General features: G+C 46.0%; 1 protein-coding gene across 1 annotated transcript in view; it reads right to left on the bottom strand.

The window, feature by feature from the left end:
* AHI1 (Abelson helper integration site 1) overlaps positions 1-24,757 on the bottom strand; it is a 665,760-nt gene extending 641,003 nt beyond the window's left edge. The window contains exon 1 of the mRNA XM_086925781.1: positions 24,512-24,757. The gene's annotated coding sequence lies outside the window, so the exon portion shown is untranslated. The remainder of the gene's footprint in view (positions 1-24,511) is intronic.
* Positions 24,758-24,964: the final 207 nt, after the last annotated feature.

The following is a 24,964-nucleotide window of genomic DNA, read 5'->3' as shown; positions in this document are numbered from 1 at the left end:
ACTTTTATGCCTTTGAGACTTGTCTTTTTATAGAGAGTGGCCTGCCGGATGTTTTGCTTTTTTTATGCTTTCGCTTGGAAATACCGAAGGACTTCGACCAAAAGATGAATTCTCACACAAGCACTTCCACGCCCTCGATTGAAGTGGGACTCAATAGGGGCACGTAACTTCTTCCTCTGTTCAGCGACATACAGCTACGTATTACAGTTCAGGATCGCCTTCGATCTTGGCGTCCGTGACCAACACCTATTTTTCTGCAGTGACTAAATAGTTAGAAGCCTGTAGTTTCAGGAGAGGACATTGTTCCCTTCCACACTTTCATTTCCCTCTAGGAATCATCGGAAGACCAACAAAAATGGGAGCGGAGTTCCAGATCCGCATTCGAAGGGGCAGAAAAAAAAGGAACCGATGTTGGTTCTTATATGTGGCTCAGCTCCTTCATTTCCGAGGTGGAACTAATCCTATGTGGAGCTTTGTGGTGCTACCCAACAGCATGCAGAAACACTGCACAAAAAAGTTTCCAGATCCTGTTTGGCTCTTGGGGAATATTCTAAAGGTGAGGAATATGCAGTTAGAAGTATCAATCAGAACAGGATGATTAATCTATCAACAGAATGTAAACGTGTACATTGAAGTCTGCAAAAGACAAAATACAATCCACATGAAACATGCAACACACAGGCTCTGTAATCTAAAGCACTAATGCAACGACATCACAACCAGAACCACACATACTCTGCACAGTGAATTCTAGGGCAGAGCATTCATAACGCTCACACCTTAGATAAAGACAGTATTACGGGTATCCAAGAAACTCTGATGCAAGGCACAAAAAACTCAGTAACAACTGAATCAAAGGCATACTTTTGACCTCTTACGGTTTGTCACAATCAAAGTACGGAATGCAAAAGAAACACGAGAAACTCTTCAATACTAGATGACGGTCACATGCAATGGCCTAACTCTACTTAACCTTTGTGTACATCCTCACAAATCTATTCTACTTGTCTGGTGAGGTTGGGTTCTATTATTTGGGAGTTTTATTGTGTTGAACCGGTGGGTCGTTTTGTCCTCGTCATGGAACGGGTGCCTCGATCTCCATTCACGCCTTAAGCAATGATGAGTAAGGTTGGAACAAGTAATCTCATCTTCTGGAATGTACAGTGGTTAGGCTCTTGTAAGAAACGCTATAGGGTTCTCGCCCTTTTTTTTTTTTAAGAGGCATGCTGTTGATATTGCCTGCTTACAGGAGACTCATCTCTCAGATGCGGAGGCTACCAAGTCGGCCAAGAAATGGAGGGGTCAAAACTACTATGTTAACTACACGACCATCTCAAGGTGTCCTTAATTGGATAAAACCGTGGATTACCTTTGCCATGTCGTACATGGAGGCAGACATAGAGGGTCATTAACTCCTGATACAGGACACATTTGATGGGGTGGACGGCGCCATTAATACTTATTAGCTCCATATTGACAATGTGTTCTTTTATCCAAAAGTGCAGGGTGTCCTTTGCCCGGCCTTTGACTGTTGAGACCTCTGGGCTGGTGAATTTAACCGCATCCTAGATTGTGATCTTGATAGGCACCCCCACATCATAAAACTAAGCCTAGGATGCCTTTCTCACTCCAGGAGGTCATTGTTCACTTCGGGCTCTGCGACATAGGGAGGGCTACTCATCCCAAATCAAAGGAATGTGCCTGCTATTTCTCAACACACACTAGCTATAGTAGAATGGATAGTATTTTACTGTCATTGGAAAGTCTGGGGTCCTCACAGTGGCATATTTGTCCCGCTACTTGTACGATCAGGCCCCTGTCTGTTGTGAAATCGGATGAGGGAGCAGTACTCGTTTGCCTTTGCCCTGGAACCCCCCTGCTGAAATCCTGCAAGATATAAAAGGCAGAGAAATGCAGGCGGACGCACTGGTAGATTTGTTTGAGATCGAGTGGCCCACAACACGTGGTCAGTCTACTGAATGGAAGGCAATGAAGGCTGTAATCCGGATGCGTTGCGTTGGCCTCACTTGTGGGGTCAGGTGCACTCTGCAGGCTGAACTCACTTGGAGGGAGGATGAATTGGCGAGTATGCAGCAGCTTCCTCCGGTTGATGTGTCTGGGAGGCGGGGGAAGTAGTGGTTCAGGGCCAGGTTTCAGAAGTGAAAGGCAGGTTGGAGGGATACACCATCAAATCCTGTAGCCAAAGTCTCCTTAGGGAGAGGGACAGCTCTGTACAATTTCTAGCTTAGATCCTCCAGCAGGGAACTCCCCTCTCCCCCAAACGCCACCTTAAATCCCCCAGGGCCGGGAAGTCTTCACTCAGGGATATAGTGAATGCAATTACCCAGTGGGAATCTCCGGCAGCAATAGCTTCCCTGCAGAATTTTATCAAGCTTTCTCTCCCACAATTACTCAACACTTCCTGGAGTTCTATTTGGAGGCCAGAGACTCTGGTATACTTCTCAGTTCCGTGCAGGACTGTTGCATCTCTATGATGCTGAAGACCGGTTTGGATGGCTCAGACCCGTCTCCCTATAGACCAATCACGATGATTAATACGGATACGAACGTGCTTTGCAAGGCGTTGTCTCTTTGGTTATGTCCAGCGATTTAAAAATTGATACAAGAGGACCAATGTGGGTTAATTCCCGGTCGTATCTCTACTATAAACGTATGGAGGCTAATGCATGTCTTGCATGAAGTGGAGGGTAGGGAGGAGGATCTTACTGTTGTTTCCACTGACATTGCCAAGGCCTTCGACGTGGTCGACTGGCAGTACCTCATGCAGGTGTTAGAAGTGATGGGGTTTGCACACTTTTAAGCTTGGGTGAGGCTCCTGTACACCAGTCCCTTGGCTAGGGTGCGAGTGGGAAAGATATGCTATGATCCTTGGCTGGTTGGCAGGGACACATGCCTAGTAGGTCCACTATTGTCGCTCCATTTCACTTTAGCCCAGGATCCGCTAGCCATTCGGATCCAACAGGATATTTTTAGATGGGGCATCAGGATGGGGGACGTTAATCACCTGGTATCCCTATATGCTGATGACACCCTTTTTGATCTCTCTGCCCCTAGACGTTCTCTCCCCCTTCTTTTGGGCCACCTTGACACTTTTGGGGAGCTCTTCGGTCTTAGGAATAACCACAAGAAACATTTGGTGTTAACTTTAGGGACGCATGTTGCCAGTGACCTGGAATATTTGCCGTAGTCGCCCCTTCGTACCTTATTAAACACATGACTTCCTTGTGGGAGCAGGCCGCCAAAGTAGTTTAAAAGAAGGCTCCCTCTGCCAGGGAATTAATTTTCTGAGACTTACCAGCATTCCAGGTACTCACTGATTGAATGGGTTTGTGTGCCTAGCATGAGGGTGGCTGTGACGTGCTGGGGAACCTATAAACGAATAAAGAGTTTATTACATTTAAAGCGGTGCAGGATAGTTTTTACTTAGGACATGGGCAGTTTCTGCAGCACTCTAGTTTCACAGCTATAGTCAGAGGTATACAGCCCTCCTTTTTTACTGCCTGTGCAGGTCGCTTACATTCCAGATATTGTTGGAAGTGTCGGTGGGGGGTGTTTCACCACTTGATCTCTCGCTTTTGCAAAGCCACGTCAGCTGATCAGTCAATTCCCTGCACGTGTGGTGTGAGATAGTGACCTCGGGATGCACATTGAAGATGCACAATGGGTGAGAAAGTGTGCATTGGTGAAGTTCATTTCAAGTAATTACAGATTCAAAGTCACTGACTTTCATTTCCTACACCATATGTATGTAACACCAGTGATCTTACATAAAAGGTATCCTACTAAACAAGTCAGCTGTCCCAGATGCCAGGGCTCCGTAGCTTCTTTTTTACATTTGGCGTGGACTTGCTCTCCTGTGCAGACATTCTGGATAAGTGTAGTGGCGTGGAGACCCCATGCCTGCTGACCCTACCGCTTGCCTGTTAGGTGACATCCATAAAAGGAAAGGCCAAAAAATGGCATTTAAGTTCTTGCATCTGTTGCTGTTACTGGCTGTGTGGCGATGACCTGGATGGGTCAGACGAGCACAGCTTGGACCGTTGGATATCTGATGTGACTGAATGGGCAGTGGCAGAGTAGGTGCGGCTGAACCAGTGCATACATGACGATGAGGTTGGAGACGACCTGAGGGTTTTGGTGGAACTACTGGTTGTTTTTCTGGACACCTGAGGCTCCGGAATCCACTCCTTGCCAGATGAGGAGGACTCTGCAGCCTTTGAAGGTGATTGATTGTTATTTTACAGGGTATATCACTGATCTATTGAGATAGCTGGAGTCACCTGTGCTCCACTTCCTGTGACGTAGATAGATTTTGGTATATTGTTACACTGGGCCTCGCAGAGAAAGTGCGTTGGGCCGTGGCTTTAGCAAAAAGGGACCAGGTTACACTCAGGTTCAGGTTGCTAAAAGAAATACATTTTAGATGGTCTAAACGAATATTCATTAATCTATTGAAATGTTATGATTGCAATAGATTTGTTGCAATTAGACCAATCTTCGATTTTTACTATGATGCTGCACCAATTAAAAGCACTTTGAAACAGGTCACCTAGTCCTTAAGTTTTAGGACGGACACGGACGCTATAACTTAACAAAGGGTTACCATCCAGCTATTGATTCCTGGTTGATAAACAAAGCACAGGCTTATATTTAGTAGAATCTGCTGCATGAAGGGTGCTGTTTTTGGATAGTGTTGAGGCAGGGTATGCTTCCTTTAAATCCCCTCCTGGCTAAATGGTATGTCTCATCAGCGGTCTGTCATCTGATCAAAAACAGTCTTCACGATACTAACCATGTATTATTCTTAGTCCTGTTTTGTTATTATGTTGGTGGAAATGGCTGAGGCCAATATGTTTACAGTTATCTTTACTCTCAGCCTCAACAGTATTACAATCACTTTATGATCCTCCTAATAAAATATTTTGTAATAGAATGAATTTTTTAAAGTTTTTTTTATAATTATATTATGGTACAGTAGTATGTAGGTTGTAGAGATGGATAAGATTTTTTTTATGCGAACAATTTGTAGTTTCTATGTATTAGTCATATGTATTGTTTGATTGTATTTTTGTTGTATATAAATTAATTCTCTATAACTATTTCTTAATCCTTTGCACTGAAGTCACTGTATATTTTGCTACGTATAATACGCTGCTGCTAGATGGAATTTTTTCAAATGAAAACGTTTTGACCCTTGGATATCGTTTATGATTGTCAGAACTCATAATGGGGAGGAATATGTTATTATGTGTAATCAATTGTAAACTAGAATCGGATTTATATCTAAATTATCCTGTGATTTTCTGTGGCCCTGTTTGGGGATCTGTAATCATAAATAAAAATAAACTTAATGCGTTTGCCATCATTTGGTATAATGATACAGTACAGATTTGCGTACTTAATACCGGCTTGTTCTCTCTGTGACATGGATCATGATGCCTATTGCTGACATGCTTGCCTCCTTTGTGTTGTTACACTGAACAAAACCAATAAAAAATGTTTTTTTTTAAAACTACTAAACCCTCAAAACTGTGTCAATGTTTTATGCCCTCAATTGGCTCCCAGTGGGATCAAGGGTCAAATTAAAAATCCTGGGCATCACCCACAATACTAGAAGAGAGGAGAAATGGCAGCAAGGAATAATTAATGAAGACTATACACTATGCTAGAAAGCCCCAAGTCACTGTTGCCCACCTCCTAGGTCCACTGCCAATGAGCCCAACTACTATAATACAAGCAAAGGAGCACAGAGAGGAAACACACATGTAAAGAAGTACAAATGCTAAACAAAACAAAAAATAATAACTTATTACTTTGGTGGCGTGATTGAGAGACATCGCGGCCCTCGATATGTGCTCACAGTGCACTTGATATTCGGATGAGATACCTTTAGATGTTCTACCTATCACAGTGAACATTCTATCGTTCGTTTGGATTTGAGGATCAGGAATTAAATTTGATTCTATGAATCTGGTATTTAACATCATCAGTTTGAGTTATCACGGATTTCTTAACAATCTACATACATTACAGAGTACAATACAGTGTATCACTGCCCTGAGGAAGCCCTATTTAGGGTGAAACACGTTGGCTGCATCTGTACTGCATTACACTTTGTGATTCAAGCAACTATTAAAGAGATTTGACAAACGTCATTGAAGAGTCCAGATACATTGTTTTGTTTAGCATTTGTGCTTCTTTACATGTGTGTTGCCTCCCTGTGATCTTTTGTTTGCATCATCCACAATGCCTACGGGAACAAAGGACCGGTAGTATGTTAAAATGTGGCTTGCTCACATAAAAAGTACGACGTACTAAAAAGGAACCCTAACAAGTATATACTTCTAGTCTAAAGTATCGCTAGTCACCATACATTTAATCTTGGGACATCAGGCATTAACTATATATATATTAAATAACGAAATGTTACAATTCAATACTATAAACTTGATAATTTCATAAAAATATACTCTCTTGCAAAAGAAAACAACAAACCTCATGAAAATCATTCAGTCAATTATCTTTATTTCGCAGTATTTCTACTGCATATAAAGTGCACAGAGTAAAGAAAGACATTAAGAACACTAAAATCAGTTACATTAATAAAACAATATTACAATCAGTTTAAAATACATTAAAAACAATTACTAGTTCCTTTAAAATTCTGAATAAATCTTATATTATTTCACCCCTAGGAATGTGGGAAGATATGTGTTATAAGTGTTGAATGGCGACTAATATAAATACATTCACATCTTAAGTGGACTCAGGGTTTCCCAAGCTGAGCAAGCTCTCCTCCATTTAATGCAGGACCAAAGGAATAAAGCTAACACAAAACATACGAGTGGATCATTACGTTTTTTGAAGAAATAAAGTGCTGGGAGACTGTTGTATCCCTTTAATTTACTTGTGTTCTGAATTCTATGTTCTGTATTCTTTCTCCTTAGTACGTTGCTGTTCGGTCGATTCTAACTTGGTGATCGGACCGGACAACATCATATCAGGAGTACTTGATGATTTTGTGGGTTTCTTTTTTAGGAGTTATTCTACTCAATAAACTCCTTTATTGAACCTTTATTGTTTCTTATTAATGTTGTGAACCAATACAACAGAGACATTGGCTAAAATGATATTGACGTAAAAGAGGCAGGATATATCTTGACCTTTGTACTTTATCAAAACAACAAAGAGAGATTAAATAAAGACGAGACTGCTCAGAACTACCATTACAAGGGCATTTTGTTAAATCACTAAGTGAATACCTCATAAAAATGAATTTACCCACAAAACATCAGTAGAGATACTCTTATATATGAGCTAGTGCGATGCAGTGTGACATGGACAGATTCCCAAAGGCAAACTTGCATTCAAATCAGTGCCTCTATTTCTATACTAATATACTGTCGACATAGGCCAGCTTTAATGCTGATGAATTCCATCAAGGGCAAAAACTAGACCCATACAGGTTCGCTTTACTTTCTACTAACAGACTGTAGAGAGTGTACTTCTTTATGGAAGGTTTGTATTTGTAAATTCTATATTCTGGAATTGCTATGGTTCATCTTTCAGTCCATTGCCGTTACTGTTCAGTTACTGCCCTACTCTTGATGTGTCATGTCGTGGGTCCTACTTATGGAATAAATCCAATTTACAACAACAACTGTTCTTGGATTATTACTTTGAAGACAACATTGGATTACACTTCCTACATTTATTGGCGACGTTTTCAAGACCCACCGACTTTGGGAAAGAAATATTTCGTCATTTCCTCGATTACATCAAGAAATCTTTCCTGACGATTTTTCTCCACACCACTAAGGTACTTTACTACTAAACTTGTGTGGGAGATTAAATATTGATCAAGCTAATGTTAGCGTTTGATTTATTTCTCGCTAACTAGAACGTGTCTGACTTTTGCGCACCAACTTTAATTTTTATCGTGCGGAGTGAAGCATAGCGCAACTTGGTATCCGGTTGTTTATTTACTCTGGATTTCAAAATTTTACAGCGCTTTCCATTTCGATTTGTAAACTCATTTTTGATGTTACAGTGCCATTGACTCAATACGACTTTTGAAACTCACTGGAAATTCTAACTCATGCTTTACCTGCGCTCCACGAGCCGCTCTTCAGCATGCCTGCGTGCGCTCAGCTTCTATGTGTTCCTGCCTATGACATTTGTGTTTGATCGTTCCAAAAGATCAATCTTCCTCGTCAGCACGCTACGCTACGCACAGACGTCAAGGTCACGTTAATCCGCCATTTTGAATTTAATGTGAGGAGAAATTCGGCACTCAACTGCAATGGGATAGGAAATTAACACACTTCTTGGAGACTTCATTATTTTAATTCTTCACTGCTTATTCTTCCGTGATAAGCACACGTCCGCAACTACATTCCTTTTAGGGTGACTTTATCCGTATATTGTATTTACTAGTCTGCATATTTAATAAGCTGTGCACATTATTTTAATATGTCGTCTACTTCTTCTAATAACGTTATGCAGCCCCCTCCTTTTTTGCAGGTTCCGGGTAAACCTACAGTACCTTGGCATAAATGGTTCAGAGTATTTGATAATTATCTGGAAGCCATTGATACTACTAAGTATCCTGCATCTAGAAAAAGAGCTTTATTATTTAATCATCTAGGTATTGCTGGTCAGAATGTTTTTGATAATTTGCCTGTCGTAGCAGCGCCATCGGGTGGCGAAACATGGATCGTTTACAAAGAGGCTTTAGCCAGACTAGGAAGGAATTATGTCGATGAGCCTTCTGTTATGGTAGAGAGGCATGTTTTCTTCAAAAAGAAAACAAATGCAGGATGAGTCCATAGACGACTACCTCGCAGTATTAAGAGTTTTAGCTGCTAAATGTCAGTTTGGAGATTATTTAGACACAGCGCTTAGGGATCAGTTGGTATTCAATTGTTTTAATAAACAAAATCCAAGAGCGGATATTGACCTGCAAGAATCCGCCTTTGGATGAGGTAATGGACTTCGCTCGCAGTATTGAGAGGTCTGTAGTCTCTTCAAAGATTTTAACACAAGAGGTTTCTACCAAACTTACGTCTGGAGATTCTTCAGATGGTGTTAAGGGTAACAATCCTACTGTAAATGTTATTTCTGCTAAACCTAGGACTTCAAATGTACATTCTGATGGTAAAACAACACAATCTGATAGTAAAGGAGTTAGTTATAGGTGTGGTTCAAAGTACCACTATGGCAACAATCCAACTTGTCCAGCTCTGCGTAAAAGATGCATCACTTGCAAGAAAATTGGACATTTTAATACAGTGTGTAGAGCTTCTAAGTATAAGAAAAAAATGAATGCACTTGAAATTTATGAGGATGAATTGTGCCAAGCTATGAGTAACACCCTATCCACAATAGAGATTAACACTCTGAATAATGATACAACAAAATGTAAGGGTCCTTTATGCAATATGATAATCGGAGTAGTCAATATTAATGTTATGGCTGATTCTGGTTCTCCGATCACCATCTTGGATCTTAGAACTTTTGAGAAATGTTGGCGCAATGTGTTACTCAAGCCTACTGACGGTAATCCAAAAGCGTTTGGTGAATTCGATATCACCATGTGTGGTTATTTTTCAGACTCTGTCAATTTCAGGGTAAGACAGATTTACTCCAAGGTATATGTGGCGGTTAATGGCCGCAATATCTTAGGTTGGCAGGATCAAGCTAAATTGGGTATTATGCTTAAACCTAGGCATACAGATCCTGTTGTGTTGGGAGAATTTCCTGTTCTCTCCATTTCGGATGAGGTTCCATTAACACCTGATGACCCTATTTTGTCGCAGTTGCTGGTTAAGTATTCTTCGGTTTTCTCCGACAAAGTTGGTTTAGTTTATTGTTTTCAGCACAAAATTATTCTTAAGGATAAAGCCATTCCAGTTATTCAGAAGTGTAGACCTATTCCGTTGTCTGCTCGTGATGATTTAAAAAAAAAATGCTTTCAGACTTATTTTCTCAAGGCATCATAATTCCTGTGGAATCATCTGAGTGGGTTTCGGCTAGTGTCGTGGCACGGAAGAGTTCTTGCGAGATTCGTCTATGTGCTGATCTGAGGGCACTCAACCGTAATATTCTGGTAGATTGCCACCCATTGCCAAGAATTCGGGAATTGCTGACGAATTTGGGTGGTAGCAGATATTTTACTACTATTGACTTAAAATCCGCTTATCACCAGATTCCCTTTGCAAAAGACTCTCAACACCTAACCACGTTTGTTACTCCGTTCAGAGTTTTTATGTACGAGCACTTGCCGTTTGGACTGGCTTCCGCAGCCGGTGTGTTTCAGCGTCTTGTGGATAAATTATTTTCTGATATTGATGGCATACAGGCGTTTCAGGATGGCATTTTAGTTCATTCTGCCTCTCTTGAATCTCATTATAGACTTCTTGAATGTGTTTTACAAAAGCTTGAGAGTGTTGGCATGACTGTTAACAAGAAAAAATTTTAATTTGTTACTCGTTGTGTTGATTACTTGGGTCACAATATATCGGCTTAGGGTATAAAACCTAAGATATCTTTAATTAATGCAATCAAGGATGCACCAAGGCCTCAGGATAAGGATGCTTTGCGTGCGTTCTTGGGACTCAGCGAGTATTATGCTCGTTTTGTGCAGGGATATGCCTTAATTTTACAACCCTTCCGTGATTTGCTGAAAAAACATGCTAAATACATTTTGTCAACTAGTACGCAAGAAGCTTTTGTTAATGTTAAAAAGTTGATCTTGGATGCACCTGCTATTAGAGCTTTTTCTGATGGACAGAGGACTATCGTCACAGTAGATGCTAGTTCAAAAGGCTTAGGAGCCGTGTTGAGCCAAATGATTGGGGGTCAAGAATACACTATAGCCTTCGCTTCTAGGGTTTTAAATGGTGCTGAGTCTAACTATAGCACAATAGAACATGAGGCTTTAGCATGCTGCTGGGCTGTTGAGAAATTCCGCATGTACCTTTGGGGCTCTCGTTTTCAGCTTTTCACTGATCATAAGCCTTTGATTTATATGTTATGGGATAGCTTTTCTAATAGAGCTTCTTCTAGGCTGGTCCGATTGTTGGCTAGATTACAGGAGTATAATTTTGACATAAAATATATTCCAGGTGGAAAAAATGTCAGGGCGGATTGTTTGTCTCGTATCCCTTTAGAAGTGACGGATGCTGAATCTGAAGTGAAAAGTAATGATTTTGATGTTGTTTTTACCATATCTGATTTGGCTGAAGGTGATAAGCTTTCTGAAGTTGACTGGTTAGCTGCAGATGACAATGACCCTTGTCTCAGCAGGGTTAAAAAATTCTTGTTGCACGGTTGGCCCTGTGATAGAAGTTTGTCAATGCAAGATAGGTGTTTTGCTCAGGTGGCTGCGGATTTGTCTATAGTAGACAATGTTTTGGTGAGGGAAGACAAAGTGGTTCCTCCTGAAGGTATTCGTTCTAAAATCATTTCACTTGCTCATGAGGGGCATTTAGGGACTTCAAGCACTGTCAGGAAGATTAAGGATTTGTACTGGTGGCCTGGCATTGATGGACAGGTGGAGGACTTTGTTAACAAGTGTCCAGAATGTTTATGTTCTTATAAGCATTGGCGTTTATCTAATTCACATTTGTGCCCTGTTGATTGGCCTGCTGGTCCTTGGCAAAAATTAGGCTTGGATTGTTGAGGTCCTTTTAATTTGCTTAGTACTGAGAATAAATATTTGGTTGTAATCATTGATTACTTTTCCAAGTGGCTTTATTTTTCTTTTGTTAAGAGGCCGGATTCTTCTTCTGTAATTACTTATCTGCAACGTTTATTCATGGTGGAAGGTTTTCCTATTGAAATTGTAACAGACAATGGTTCTCATTTTATTTCCAATGAATTTGAGAATGTATTAAATAGTGTTTCGGTTAAACATGTGTTAGTACCTTTATATATTCCTTCTTCCAATGGTCTGGTTGAAAGGGCTAACCGTCTGTTGAAGGAAGGTGTTCAAACAGCTGTTTCTAATAATTTGGATGTTTGCAAGTATCTTTGTGAAAAATGTTGGCGTTACAACACTACTCCGCATTCTACCACGGACGTCTCTCCTTATTTTTTGCTCAGGGGGAAGAAAACCTGTTTCTTCTCTTAACTCTGGTTGGTTGAAAGGGAAAGTTAGAGAGAAAAGGTCCTGGTTTGGATATTCACAAAGTCAGAAAACAGGTTGAACTTAAACAAGCAACATATAAGAAAAATTTTGATTTAAGAAAACATGTTAAAATTACTTCTTTGTCTCCTGGCGATTGGGTGATCATTAAAAAACCTATAAGAGTTACGAAAGGTGAATCAAAGTTTTCAGCGCCTGCCAGAGTTTTAAAAGTTTCTAAGATGGCTGTGATGCTGCAGGGTCGTGGTTGGTGGAACACAAATGCTGTTGTCAAGATTACAAAAGAACAGGCGAAAATCATTTGTGACAGATCTGTTAAACAAGCTGATTCTAGTTGGCTGGATTTTGAAAATCTGTCTCAGAAAAATGATATTGGGCATTCTACTTCTTCTCATGCTTCATTGAATGTTGGGGGGGTGATTCTAATGCTGTAATTCGTCAAATGTTGAACATGTAGAAACTTTTGTTGGGAATTCTGGGGATCATGCACCAAGTAGATGCAGTTCTCGTGTCAGAAATCCTGTTCGTTCTGATGATTTTGTTTATTATTGAATGTATTTTTTTTATTATAAGGAGAGGGGTGTGTAGAGAGTGTACTTCTTTATGGAAGGTTTGTATTTGTAAATTCTATATTCTGGAATTGTTATGGTGCATCTTTCAGTCCACTGCCTTTACTGTTCAGTTACTGCCCTACTCTTGATGTGTCATGTCGTGGGTCCTACTTAGGGAATAAATCCAATTTACAACAACAACTGTTCTTGGATTATTACTTTGAAGACAACATTTGATGACACTTCCTACACATACTGCACTGATTTGCCTGATCTGACAGGCGTTCTAATGGTACCAAAGATAAGGGCCAAAAGAATTCCTGAAAAGTTCAAGGGGAAGCAAACTTGTGGAAGTGGAGGACATGCTGAGGTGTGCCCAGCCTCAGAAGCTGCAACAACAACAAAGTGATGGTTGGAATGCTATAAAATCTCAGTTAGTGGCAATACCTCAGGCCTAATTCCAGTCCATTGTTTTTCGCCCACCATGCCTCTCTACATAAAGGCCCCTTTAGGCAAATCAGTACCGACTATGCTCCTGATGGGAACATTCTATCCCAAACTGCAAGGCATGGGCCCCTGAAGAAGGGATTATAAGCAACACCAGAAGGATTTTGACCTCTCTCTCAATTCTCCAGAAGCTACAATGTCACATAAAAATTTTAGAACATAAACTTAAAAAAAGTAGTGTAAGCAAAATAAATAGAAGGAATTTAAAGTTAATGAATAAAACACAATTTGAACCAGCTTTGACACTGAAGAGAAAAGGAACTACTTTAAAGCAAATACGAACAGTGAGCACTGGCTTGGTGTAGTCACTCAAAGTGAGTAAAGTGGGATGGCCAACTGCCTCATGCTGTATTCTGTGACAGGAAGAAGCAAACTGTGAATGACAGCTTAGAAGAACAATGGGTGATGACCAAAAGACTCAGTCAGCACAGAGATTATGTACGATTATTTTGAAAAATCAATAATAAGGTGAGGCAACTAAAGAGAACCCCAAGCAAAGACCTAAAAAAATAGGTCACTGTTACTGTAACCTCAGCTAGAATGGGCGATGGTGGCACACAGGAAAATCGTAAAAGGCACCTAAGGCATGGATTCTCAGTATAATTAGAATACATTATAGATGACACTGGCCATTACCTGGTTGGGTCAGTAGGCTATTGACTTTGATAGTTGGCGCAGAGTTGTTATGGAGTGTGTTGGACAGGCCACATGAAGGGCCGCTCTCCCCCGGCCCGACCAGGCCCGAGCCCGGTCACGCAAGGACCACACACCACCATTGCACATCCTCCGTCCCCTCAGGGACCCCGGCCTTCAAACATATCGACCTCGTGGGCCCGATCCACTGCTGGCCCGCGCGCCCATCCGGGACGCCATCTTGGACACTCCACCACGAGGCCGCCTGGCCCCCGATCGACCTCAACCCTGGGCCTAGCCAGGCCTCAGACATCCCGGCACCACCATCCACCAGGAGGTGAGCGGGCTACTTGGCAAGTCAATGGGAGAAAGAAGTGTCGATGGCTCTCCCCCGCCAAGTGCCGCCCGGCCATCGCCTCCCCGGGCGCTGGCTCCACCCCCCTGCTGGGTGTCGGGACACCCTCATCCCGGACCTCCCGACCTCCAGGTGCGAGGGTCCGGACATCAAAGAACATCAGCCCTATAACTGGGGCAGCTCCAGAGCAGGAGGGCAGTTGTATCTTGGAGTCGAGAGACGCAAAGAAGAACTCATCCTTGACGGACTACCGGCGCTGCCGTAGCTCTGCCTTGTGCACCTTTGTCTTGCCTGCTGGCGCTGCCGCAACCTTCGTAACCTTCCGATCCTTCATCGTCGTCGGGACCTGCTGGCGTGGCCGCGGACCGTTTGCAACCATCATCTCATCGGGACCTGCTGGCTCCGCCGCGGACCGTCGTTTCCTTCGTCCATCTCGGGACCTGCTGGCTCCGCCGCGGCCCGATCATCTAGAACGCCGAGCTCGAGGATTGAGAGCTATTTCCACCTTTTTGGTAACAAGACTGTCCCGCTACCCTTTTTCCCAAACCAGAGACCAGAACCGAGGGGACCCCTGAGTCCAGACCTCCTTGTACCATTCCATCGTACTTAGAGAATTGCCTATAAAGTCTCGTTGATCTTTACCCTTGTGTGGTGTCCGTCTGTGGGGGGGAAGTTACTTGTCTGTACGATCGCTGGAGACGGCTCTCCCCGGAGACCTCTCCCCTTATCCTCGGCCGACCCTCCCGGTCCGTCTAACATTGGTGGCCAGCGGCGCGATCCGAATCACCGCATAATCGTACAGAGAGTAGCTTACCCCACGACGAAATCACGATGACGACTAAAGAAAGCGGAGCAACCGAGAAATTCCAGATGGAGAAATTGGACGAGTACAGCCATCGTGAACTAAAACAATTCTGCATCGAACTAGGTATCGCTACCACCGGACTAAGTACCAAAGACGATTTTAAGCATGCCCTGGAATCTTGGGCAGAAACCGGGGCTGCCGGAACCCCTGATCAAAGCATCACAGCAAAAACCACCACGGCCCCTGAAGAGCGAAGAACGGGTCTCTCGCAAGACGAGATCCAGGAACGAGAAAAAACCAGACTACACGAGCTGGAAATGGCCCGGCTCAAAATGGACATTGAACTTAAGTTGGCCGAACAAAAAATCAACTTAGAGCACCTGCGTCTCCGAGAAGAAAGAGAGGAGAAACAGAGACAAAGGGAGCTCGAGGAAAAGAGACTGGCATATGAACACGAGCGAAAACTAGCTGAGATCGACCTACGCAAGCAGAATAAAGAAATAGGGGTGTCCGAGCAACCCCACACCCCAGGGGCAACAGAGAAAAAGGTACACATCCCCAAGGATGTCGTTCGAGAATACTTCCGAGAGGACGACATCCAGCAATGGTTTAAGGCCTATGAAATCGCTATGACTGCACACCGGATCGATAAAAGCGATTGGGGAGCCGGTCTATGGGGGAGATTCCTCAATGAGGGCCGCGACGCCCTGCTACAGCTCCCGGACCACCAAATGACCTCCTATGACCATATGAAAGCTGCACTCCTCACTCGCTATGGCCTCACACCCGAGATGTACCGTCAGAGGTTCCGAGACTGCACCCGCATCCCGGGTACAACTTGGGTGGACTATGTAAACTATTTTAGCTGAGCCTTCGAGGGCTGGATCAAAGGAAGCAAGGTCACAACCTACGAACAACTGTTCAATCTTATGGTATGGGAGCACCTGTCGAACAATTGCTTCATTGAACTCCGCCAGCACCTCCTCGACAGCAAGTTAACGGATCCCCGGCAGCTCGCAGCCGAAGCTGACCGGTGGGAAATCACCAGAGTGGGCCGGAATGGGTCCTACGAACAGAACCGGAACAACAATGGTCAGCACCGTCCCCGAGGAGGAGGAGGGGGCCAAGGACGAGGAAGAGACAACGCCCCGGTCGCCCCCACTACCAGCACCACCCCCCCGGCCAACCGGGGCAGCACCCCGGCGCGACCGGGATACCGAGCCAATGTTACGTGCCATCGATGCCAACGAGTCGGCCACTATGCAAACGACCCAAACTGCCCCCAGTACCAGAGCCCAAAACCCCGCCAAGTAGCCGCTGCTGCTCTGGGGGAGGAACAGATCTCAGAGGAACAAGAGGAATATGACCAGGAACATCAAGAATGGGAGCCAGCCGCCATGGCTCTAGCCTGCTTAGGGGGGAAAGACATGGTCCCGCGGGTCCCCCTACCCGCTAACACCCAGAAGTACAGCCAATGGGTGAGCATCAATGGACGCCGGGCCGAAGCCCTTCGTGACACCGGGGCCAGTGTAACAGCCGTCCGCTGTCACCTGGTGACCCCAGAACAGTATCTACCAAACGGTCTCTGCCCTGTACGTTCCGCCGATAACTCGGAAAGTCTGTGCCGGATGGCCTGCGTCCCCTTCGAATGGGGAGGGGTCACCGGCATGTTGAAGGTAACGGTCCGAGACGATGCCCCCGTAGACTGCCTCCTGGGGAATGACCTTGAAAGCTCTCCGTGGGCAGCCGTAGAACGAAGAGAACACCTGGGGATGTTAGGCGTCCCGGACTGGGCGTGTGTCACCACCCGGTCCATGGCCGCCCGTGCCAACCCCCGCCCAGAGGAACCCGAATGGCCGGCGCCGCCGCCTCCGGTCGCCCCGGCCGAAACCACCGACCGTGACGTCCCCCCAGAACCAGCTCAACCTCCAAACCTCGCTAACCTCGACCAGTGGCCTCAAGAGGGGGGGCCCACGCAAGAACAATTTCGCCAAGAACAGAAGACCTGTCCCTCCCTCGAGGGACTCCGCCAGCAAGCACTCGCCCAAAGCACAGGGGATACCTCCGGAACACACTGGATCTACTGGGACAATGATCTGCTGTACAGTGAGCAAAGAATCGCGGAGCTGGGGGCCAGCCGAGTACTAGTGGTGCCCCTCCGTTTTAGAGACTTTCTGCTAAACCTGGCCCACGACGTCCCCCTGGCGGGACACCTGGGTCAAGATAAAACCTACAGTCGTCTGGTGACCCACTTCTTCTGGCCCAAAATGAGGAACGATGTACACCAGCATTGCCGATCTTGCCCCACGTGCCAAGCCAGTGGAAAGAGCGGCCGCAAACTAAAAGCCCCCCTACAACCTTTTCCCGTGGTCACCACCCCGTTCGAGAGGGTCGGGATCGACATCGTGGGGCCCCTGGACCCGCGTACAAAACAAGGCCATCGATTCATCCTGGTGCTAGTGGACCACGCCACCCGCTACCCCGAGGCTGTTCCCCTGCGAACTGTGACAGCCCCGGTAGTCGGCCGGGCTCTAATGGGGATCTTCTCCCGTGTGGGCTTCCCCCGAGAAGTCGTCAGCGACAGAGGCACGAACTTTATTTCTAAATATATGAAGTCCCTCTGGCAACAGTGCGGGGTTACCTACCGGTTCACGACCCCCTATCACCCTCAAGGAAACGGACTCGTTGAGCGGTTCAACCGTACGCTCAAAGGGATGATCGGGGGGTTGGAAGAGCCCCTCCGTCGCCAGTGGAATGTGCTGCTGCCGTGCCTCCTCTTCGCATATCGAGAGGTCCCCCAGAAGTCCCTGGGCTTCAGCCCGTTTGAACTGCTGTATGGACACCCAGTACGGGGGCCGCTCAGCCTAGTCAAGGAAGGCTGGGAGATGCCCCCTCTCAAGAACCCACCAGATGTCTTCCGGTACCTCCTAACCCTCCGCAACCAGACCCGGCGGTTCAGAGAGCTGGCAAAAGCCAACCTAGAGGCCAGTCAAGAGGACATGAAAAAGTGGTATGACCGGAATGCCTCCTCCATCGAATTTGAACCTGGGCAACAGGTATGGGTGATGTCCCCCACCGAACCCTGCGCCCTACAAGACAAGTGGACGGGGCCCTTCAAAGTAGTCGAGCGCAAGGGTCCTGCCACCTATCTCATTGACATGGAATCTTCCCGGAACCCCCTCCGGGTCCTCCACGCTAACAGACTGAAGCCCCACTTTGTGCGTTCAGAACTCAGCCTCCTGATGGCCACAGACGATGGGGCTGAAGAAGACTCCGAGCCCCTCCCTGACCTCCTACGGACTCGGGAGAAAGACGGCTCCGTGGATGGGGTCCGACTCTCAGAGGCCCTCACCCGAGAGCAACGCCAGGAGTGTCGAGTCCTCCTATCCCAGTTCGCCAGCCTGTTCTCCCTCACCCCAGGTGTCACTTCCTGGTGTGTGCACGATGTGGACACGGGGGACAGCCCCCCTATCCGCCACCGGGCCTACCGCGTGCCAGATCGGGTACGGGCCTGCGTCCAGGAAGAGGTAGCAAAAATGCTCACGCTCGGGGTCATCGAGCCCTCAGACAGCCCCTGGGCCAGCCCTGTAGTACTGGTCCCCAAAGCGGCCGCCCCAGGCACCACACCGGAACTCCGGTTCTGCGTTGACTACCGGGGCTTGAATGCGGTCACCCGAACAGACGCACATCCCATCCCCCGGGCAGATGAACTAATTGACCGCATGGGAGCTGCCCGCTACCTCAGTATTTTCGACCTGACGGCGGGCTACTGGCAAATCGGCCTCACACCCCGGGCCCAAGAACGTTCTGCCTTTTCCACCCCCGATGGCCATTACCATTTCAAGGTCATGCCCTTCGGCATGAAGAATGCTCCCGCAACCTTTCAGCGGCTCGTCAATCAGGTCCTGGCGGGGCTCGAAGGGTTCAGCGCCACCTACCTAGACGACATCGCTGTATACAGCCACCATTGGCCCGAGCACCTCCACCACCTCCAAGCAGTGCTACAAGCCCTTCAGCGAGCTGGCCTCACGATCAAGGCCAGCAAATGTCAAATTGGTCAAGGGTCTGTAACCTACCTCGGACACCAGGTGGGAAGCGGCCTGGTGGCCCCTCTGCAGCTCAAAATTGCCGCCATCCAGTCCTGGCAGCCCCCCATCACCCAGACCGAGGTACGAGCCTTCCTGGGCCTCACGGGCTATTACCGAAGGTTTGTGAAAGACTATGGTACTATAGTGGGGCCCCTCACAGAACTCACGTCCAAAAATCAACCCAAGAAAGTCAACTGGACCGCGGATTGTCGAACAGCATTCGAACAATTGAAAGCCGCCATGTGTTCCGCCCCTGTGCTCCAGGCCCCCGACTACAGCAGGGAGTTCGTCGTCCAGACGGATGCCTCCGACCATGGCATTGGGGCAGTCCTGTCTCAAGTGAACACCGAAGGCCTGGATCAGCCAGTGGCCTTCATCAGCAGACGACTCCTACCACGAGAACAACGATGGAGCACCATAGAGAGGGAGGCCTTCGCTGTGGTATGGGCCCTCAAGAAGCTCCGGCCCTACCTCTTTGGCACACACTTTCGGGTGCAGACCGACCACCGACCCCTGCAGTGGCTGATGCAGATGCGGGGGGAAAACCCGAAGTTACTACGTTGGTCCATCTCCCTACAAGGGATGGACTTCACTGTTGAACACCGGCCTGGGCCAGATCACACCAACGCGGATGGCCTGTCCCGGTTTTTCCGCCTCGACGAGGAGAGTCCCCAAGAGGATGGGTAACTCTCCCCGCCTTCAGCTGGGGGGGACGCATGTTGGACAGGCCACATGAAGGGCCGCTCTCCCCCGGCCCGACCAGGCCCGAGCCCGGTCACGCAAGGACCACACACCACCATTGCACATCCTCCGTCCCCTCAGGGACCCCGGCCTTCAAACATATCGACCTCGTGGGCCCGATCCACTGCTGGCCCGCGCGCCCATCCGGGACGCCATCTTGGACACTCCACCACGAGGCCGCCTGGCCCCCGATCGACCTCAACCCTGGGCCTAGCCAGGCCTCAGACATCCCGGCACCACCATCCACCAGGAGGTGAGCGGGCTACTTGGCAAGTCAATGGGAGAAAGAAGTGTCGATGGCTCTCCCCCGCCAAGTGCCGCCCGGCCATCGCCTCCCTGGGCGCTGGCTCCACCCCCCTGCTGGGTGTCGGGACACCCTCATCCCGGACCTCCCGACCTCCAGGTGCGAGGGTCCGGACATCAAAGAACATCAGCCCTATAACTGGGGCAGCTCCAGAGCAGGAGGGCAGTTGTATCTTGGAGTCGAGAGACGCAAAGAAGAACTCATCCTTGACGGACTACCGGCGCTGCCGTAGCTCTGCCTTGTGCACCTTTGTCTTGCCTGCTGGCGCTGCCGCAACCTTCGTAACCTTCCGATCCTTCATCGTCGTCGGGACCTGCTGGCGTGGCCGCGGACCGTTTGCAACCATCATCTCATCGGGACCTGCTGGCTCCGCCGCGGACCGTCGTTTCCTTCGTCCATCTCGGGACCTGCTGGCTCCGCCGCGGCCCGATCATCTAGAACGCCGAGCTCGAGGATTGAGAGCTATTTCCACCTTTTTGGTAACAAGACTGTCCCGCTACCCTTTTTCCCAAACCAGAGACCAGAACCGAGGGGACCCCTGAGTCCAGACCTCCTTGTACCATTCCATCGTACTTAGAGAATTGCCTATAAAGTCTCGTTGATCTTTACCCTTGTGTGGTGTCCGTCTATGGGGGGGAAGTTACTTGTCTGTACGATCGCTGGAGACGGCTCTCCCCGGAGACCTCTCCCCTTATCCTCGGCCGACCCTCCCGGTCCGTCTAACAGAGTGGTTGTGGAGGAAGCACATATGAGACTCAGTAGGAGAGAGGAGAAGGCAGAAGAGGGTATCGCTCTGCGAATTGCTTTGTGTGCTGGGTCTTGGATTGTAAATTGTAAATTGATACTTGTATAGCGCACTACTCACCCGCAAGTGTCTCAAGGCGCTTGTACGAATACCGCTATGGAACCCGTCCTGGCTTTCCCTGTGAGGCGTCCACTCCTGGGCACCCCCAGGGTGAAGGCCAGGCATCCTTAGCGTTGTGGAGATTAAGCAAGCTATTGCCCAGAGTTGCAGAGTGGGACTCCATGATTGGAATAGGCACCGAGGCGAGAATTATCAGGTCCGTGGAATTTTGAGCCCAAGACCCGCCGAGGCGGGGAATTGAACCCTGGTCCCGGGATAGACCGCTGCATCAGGGTCTGCCCCTCTAACCATTCGGATATTGATGTAAAGGGTCAGGGACTGAAAGCGAATGTGACTCCGAAAGTGATTGTTAGATCAGGTGGAGGATATAATTCATATACGATGGGAGATTCAATGTGGTTTGGGGATAACATGGAGGGTTAACAGTGCCCTTCACAAGAGACTGGAGAGAAATGGAATTATCTTATTGACCCTTTGCTTTGTTTCACTGAATCACCCGAGATACATTTTGATGTACTCCTGACTCTCACTCTCCTGTGGTCCTGTATTGTCAATTGTTTTGAAAACGCAAATAAAACGTTTATTTTTGTCATGTATTCTACATAGAATTGGGCAGGAACTAATTTGCAATAAAGACATAATCAGCAAAAGGCTCATGTAAAATATATCACAGTGTAGCATAGGAAATTATTAGCATTCAAGCATAAACATGTGGGTCCAGGACACTGAATTCTGTGAAAATCTATCTGTGTAGAGGAAATGGAACCAGACAATTGTGCTTCGGGGATCTACTGTCTGGTGTTTAGCCGTCAGCTTCATAACTTATGAACTCTGGTCCCCTATCATAGATTTCCTATCCCACTTAGAGAAAGTGTGTGATATTGGGTAAATAAATATCTCATAAAGCCTTACTTTATTCAATTATAAATGCAAAGTGCCTAGAATTGGTACAAGCAAATTCTATATAAACCTTCATATATGTTTATTTATGACAAAGGTAGTACAGCTCACAAAAGAGCTAACAAATAAAAAGCCATAGTGCAGGTTGCAGGGTTGCGGCCCAGATAAAGTGTGACTCTACAGACAGACAGAGAAACACACACTCAGATACAGCCCATAAAATTCTGGAAACACTGAAATAAAGAACTCACTCTCCCCTTTTGGTTCACTAAAAAGAAGGCCTTATCTTCAGGTGCTATGGAAAGATGGTACCCATGCAATATGATCATGATGTTTTGCTTGGAAGGTAATAACTGTATGTGTCTGTAGTCTAAGTAGCATGATGAATGAAGTGATAAAGCTGTAGGGGCAGAAGCACAGTGTAACAATGGTTGCGGGACAGGGACGGATAGGTTGCTGTAACAGAGCAGACTTAGGTTAAGTAGATTAGAGGGATGAGAAATACAGGTCAATAACAAGCAGAGAAACTTTTGGGGCTAAGACCTGCTGTGCTGGTATGAGATGGGCACCATTCATACCATAGCCATCATTAATAAAAGGATAATGAGAATAATTTCAAATCAAAATACAAGCATGCAACATGACAGTGTGACCCTAAATATCTGGTCTATTTGCATTACATATTTATAGACTTCTAAACTGTAATGATCATTAATATAGATAACTTGCCATAGACAAATATATCCTGTGCATTCTTGACAAAGTTCTGCGCCATTGATCCACGGTATATGCTATGGTGAGCGAACGTAAAGAGTGGAAGACAATTGGAAAGATCAATGGATAAAGATCACTGACCAAATACCCCTACAGATATGTATTATTATAAATATATATCTTTTTTAAAAACAACAATTTAGCGAGTAAACTAAAGCAGTCTCAAACACCAGACCTAAAATTCTTGCAATACAAAGCACTTTTCTCAAAGACTGGAGCTCAATGTAGTTGTGACTGGAGGTTGGCGAGCCACTGAAAGCTCTAGCCAGGCTTGAGCCGGATGATTAGCTCCGGCTCAGCTTGAGGTACTCTTGGAAACCTAAGCCGAAAACTAGCCGAACTTTCCTGGGAGATGGTGTGGCTCACAGTGGCTACATCTGCCATCCATGTAACATGGAGAACCAGGTTTTATTCCAGGCCTCTGCTCAGCATCCTGTGAATCCCAGCAAATCTCCATGTGCCCCAAAAAACATGTGACCTAGTCTGTCTCTGTTGTGAAGTGTTCAGGGCAAGGTTTGCACTCTGTAAAACTGCCAAAAACAGGTGGATTCTGTCCGATACTCATGCTCAGTCATACAATAGGAACTAAAGGCAACACATTAACCTTGACGTCAGAAAAGGATACACATCTCGTGGAAAAACAGCACAGTGTGAAACTGAAAAATCTGGGGGGGGGGGGGGTGGGGGGGGGTTAAATCCCAGTTTCCCTACTTGATCAAACTGTTTGATCATAGACAGCCACTTTATTTTACCAAGCCTTCTTTTTGTTCATTATCGAATATGAGACCACCTTCAAATATGAGAAATCTGGACGCATGCTGTACAAAAACCTCTCTTGTGTTTGATTTAATATAGTATAATGTTGCTCCATCTATAATAATAATTTTAGATTTGTAATAAGAATCTAGTCCGCAAACAGAGTATACATGATCTCTCATTGCCTCTGACTTGCATCTCACTAATAGAACTGCTATCAGGGCAAGAATGTTTTAGTTCATATTTAAAAATTCATTTATAATAAACACTTCTCAAATAATATGATGTAATAAGGCAAAATGGTTCAGTGTGTTCAACAAATTACACTGTTTCAGTTTTAAGACACCTTATCCTATTCTAACATGAACGTTGCTGCATTATTTACATGCCAAAAATGTTCTATGCTCCGCTCGTACATGGTTTCTAAAATCCAGGCTTGCCTTGATGCTCCATGTTAATCTGTTGGCTCGCCCACCCCTAGGTGTCGCCGTTTTCTGCTGTCTTAGGAATCTTTTTCTATTCCCAGTTATATATGTACCCCGTTTAAAAATGATTCCTCCAAAGCAGTAGCTATATGTTTTCAGAAGTTAAAACTGCTGGTGAGAGATGTATAGTTTTAGATACTAATGGAACTAAACATGGTACTACTGGTTGGGGGTCTGACAAACCATCGAGGGTTCGCTGACAAAATTGAGTTCACTCTATGTCTGGCCACCTAATTTTAAGTAGACACACGCCTGACTCACGTCGCCTCAAAGGTTTCCATGCCAGGCACCCCAAGAATACAGCCTCCCTCGGCGAAATTCCCAGCCCTGAGTCCAGAGGGAGCTATATTTCTCTGGTTCTTGCAAAATACTATCTGACAGCTCAACACACCGACGTTGAAGCAGCACTGTAGCAGATGACCCTGGCTCCTTTTTACAGATTTTTAAAGTGTACAGCTCGTTATGAGGTGACATCATAACTGAGGTTCATGTTAGGAAAATAACATTTTATTTTAAAGGGACGTGTTTTGTCTAAAACCACACATATACGCTGGACAACTGTTCTCAATAAAACTCACATTGGGCAAAGAGGTCTGACCTGACAGAGGCACAATGTAAGCGATGGCTGTTGCTGGCGACTATTCATAGCACTCCGTTTCCTGTAGCATCTGTCAGTCCCTGACTACCATTCACTGATCTTCCCCGTCCCCTCCGCTGCACGCGCTGCTACCTCCCGGGTGTCGGTTGCGATGGTTCCGATGTCAACAACGATCACTTCAACCAAGAGAATCTAACAAGCTCCGCCCATCGCAGCACTAACTCACAAAGGTCATGGGGCAATGTGGAAATATTATATTGTAAACTGCATTTATATAAGCAAAAGTCAATTAGGAGCTCGAATGCGGCCGACTAGAATAGCCATTTTAAACTTCAAAAGAAACATCATGTTTTTACTATAGAAGATCAAATGCACTTTTAAAATATACCAATAATATTTTGAATGTATTTCTTTAGAGAAACATAGTGAGTTT

The sequence above is a fragment of the Lissotriton vulgaris genome, chromosome 6 (genome assembly GCF_964263255.1).
Source record: "Lissotriton vulgaris chromosome 6, aLisVul1.2, whole genome shotgun sequence".
Classification (NCBI taxonomy): Eukaryota; Metazoa; Chordata; class Amphibia; order Caudata; family Salamandridae; genus Lissotriton; species Lissotriton vulgaris.
Note: the sequence above shows the minus strand (reverse complement) of the source record. Positions and strands in the feature narration are given on the sequence as shown.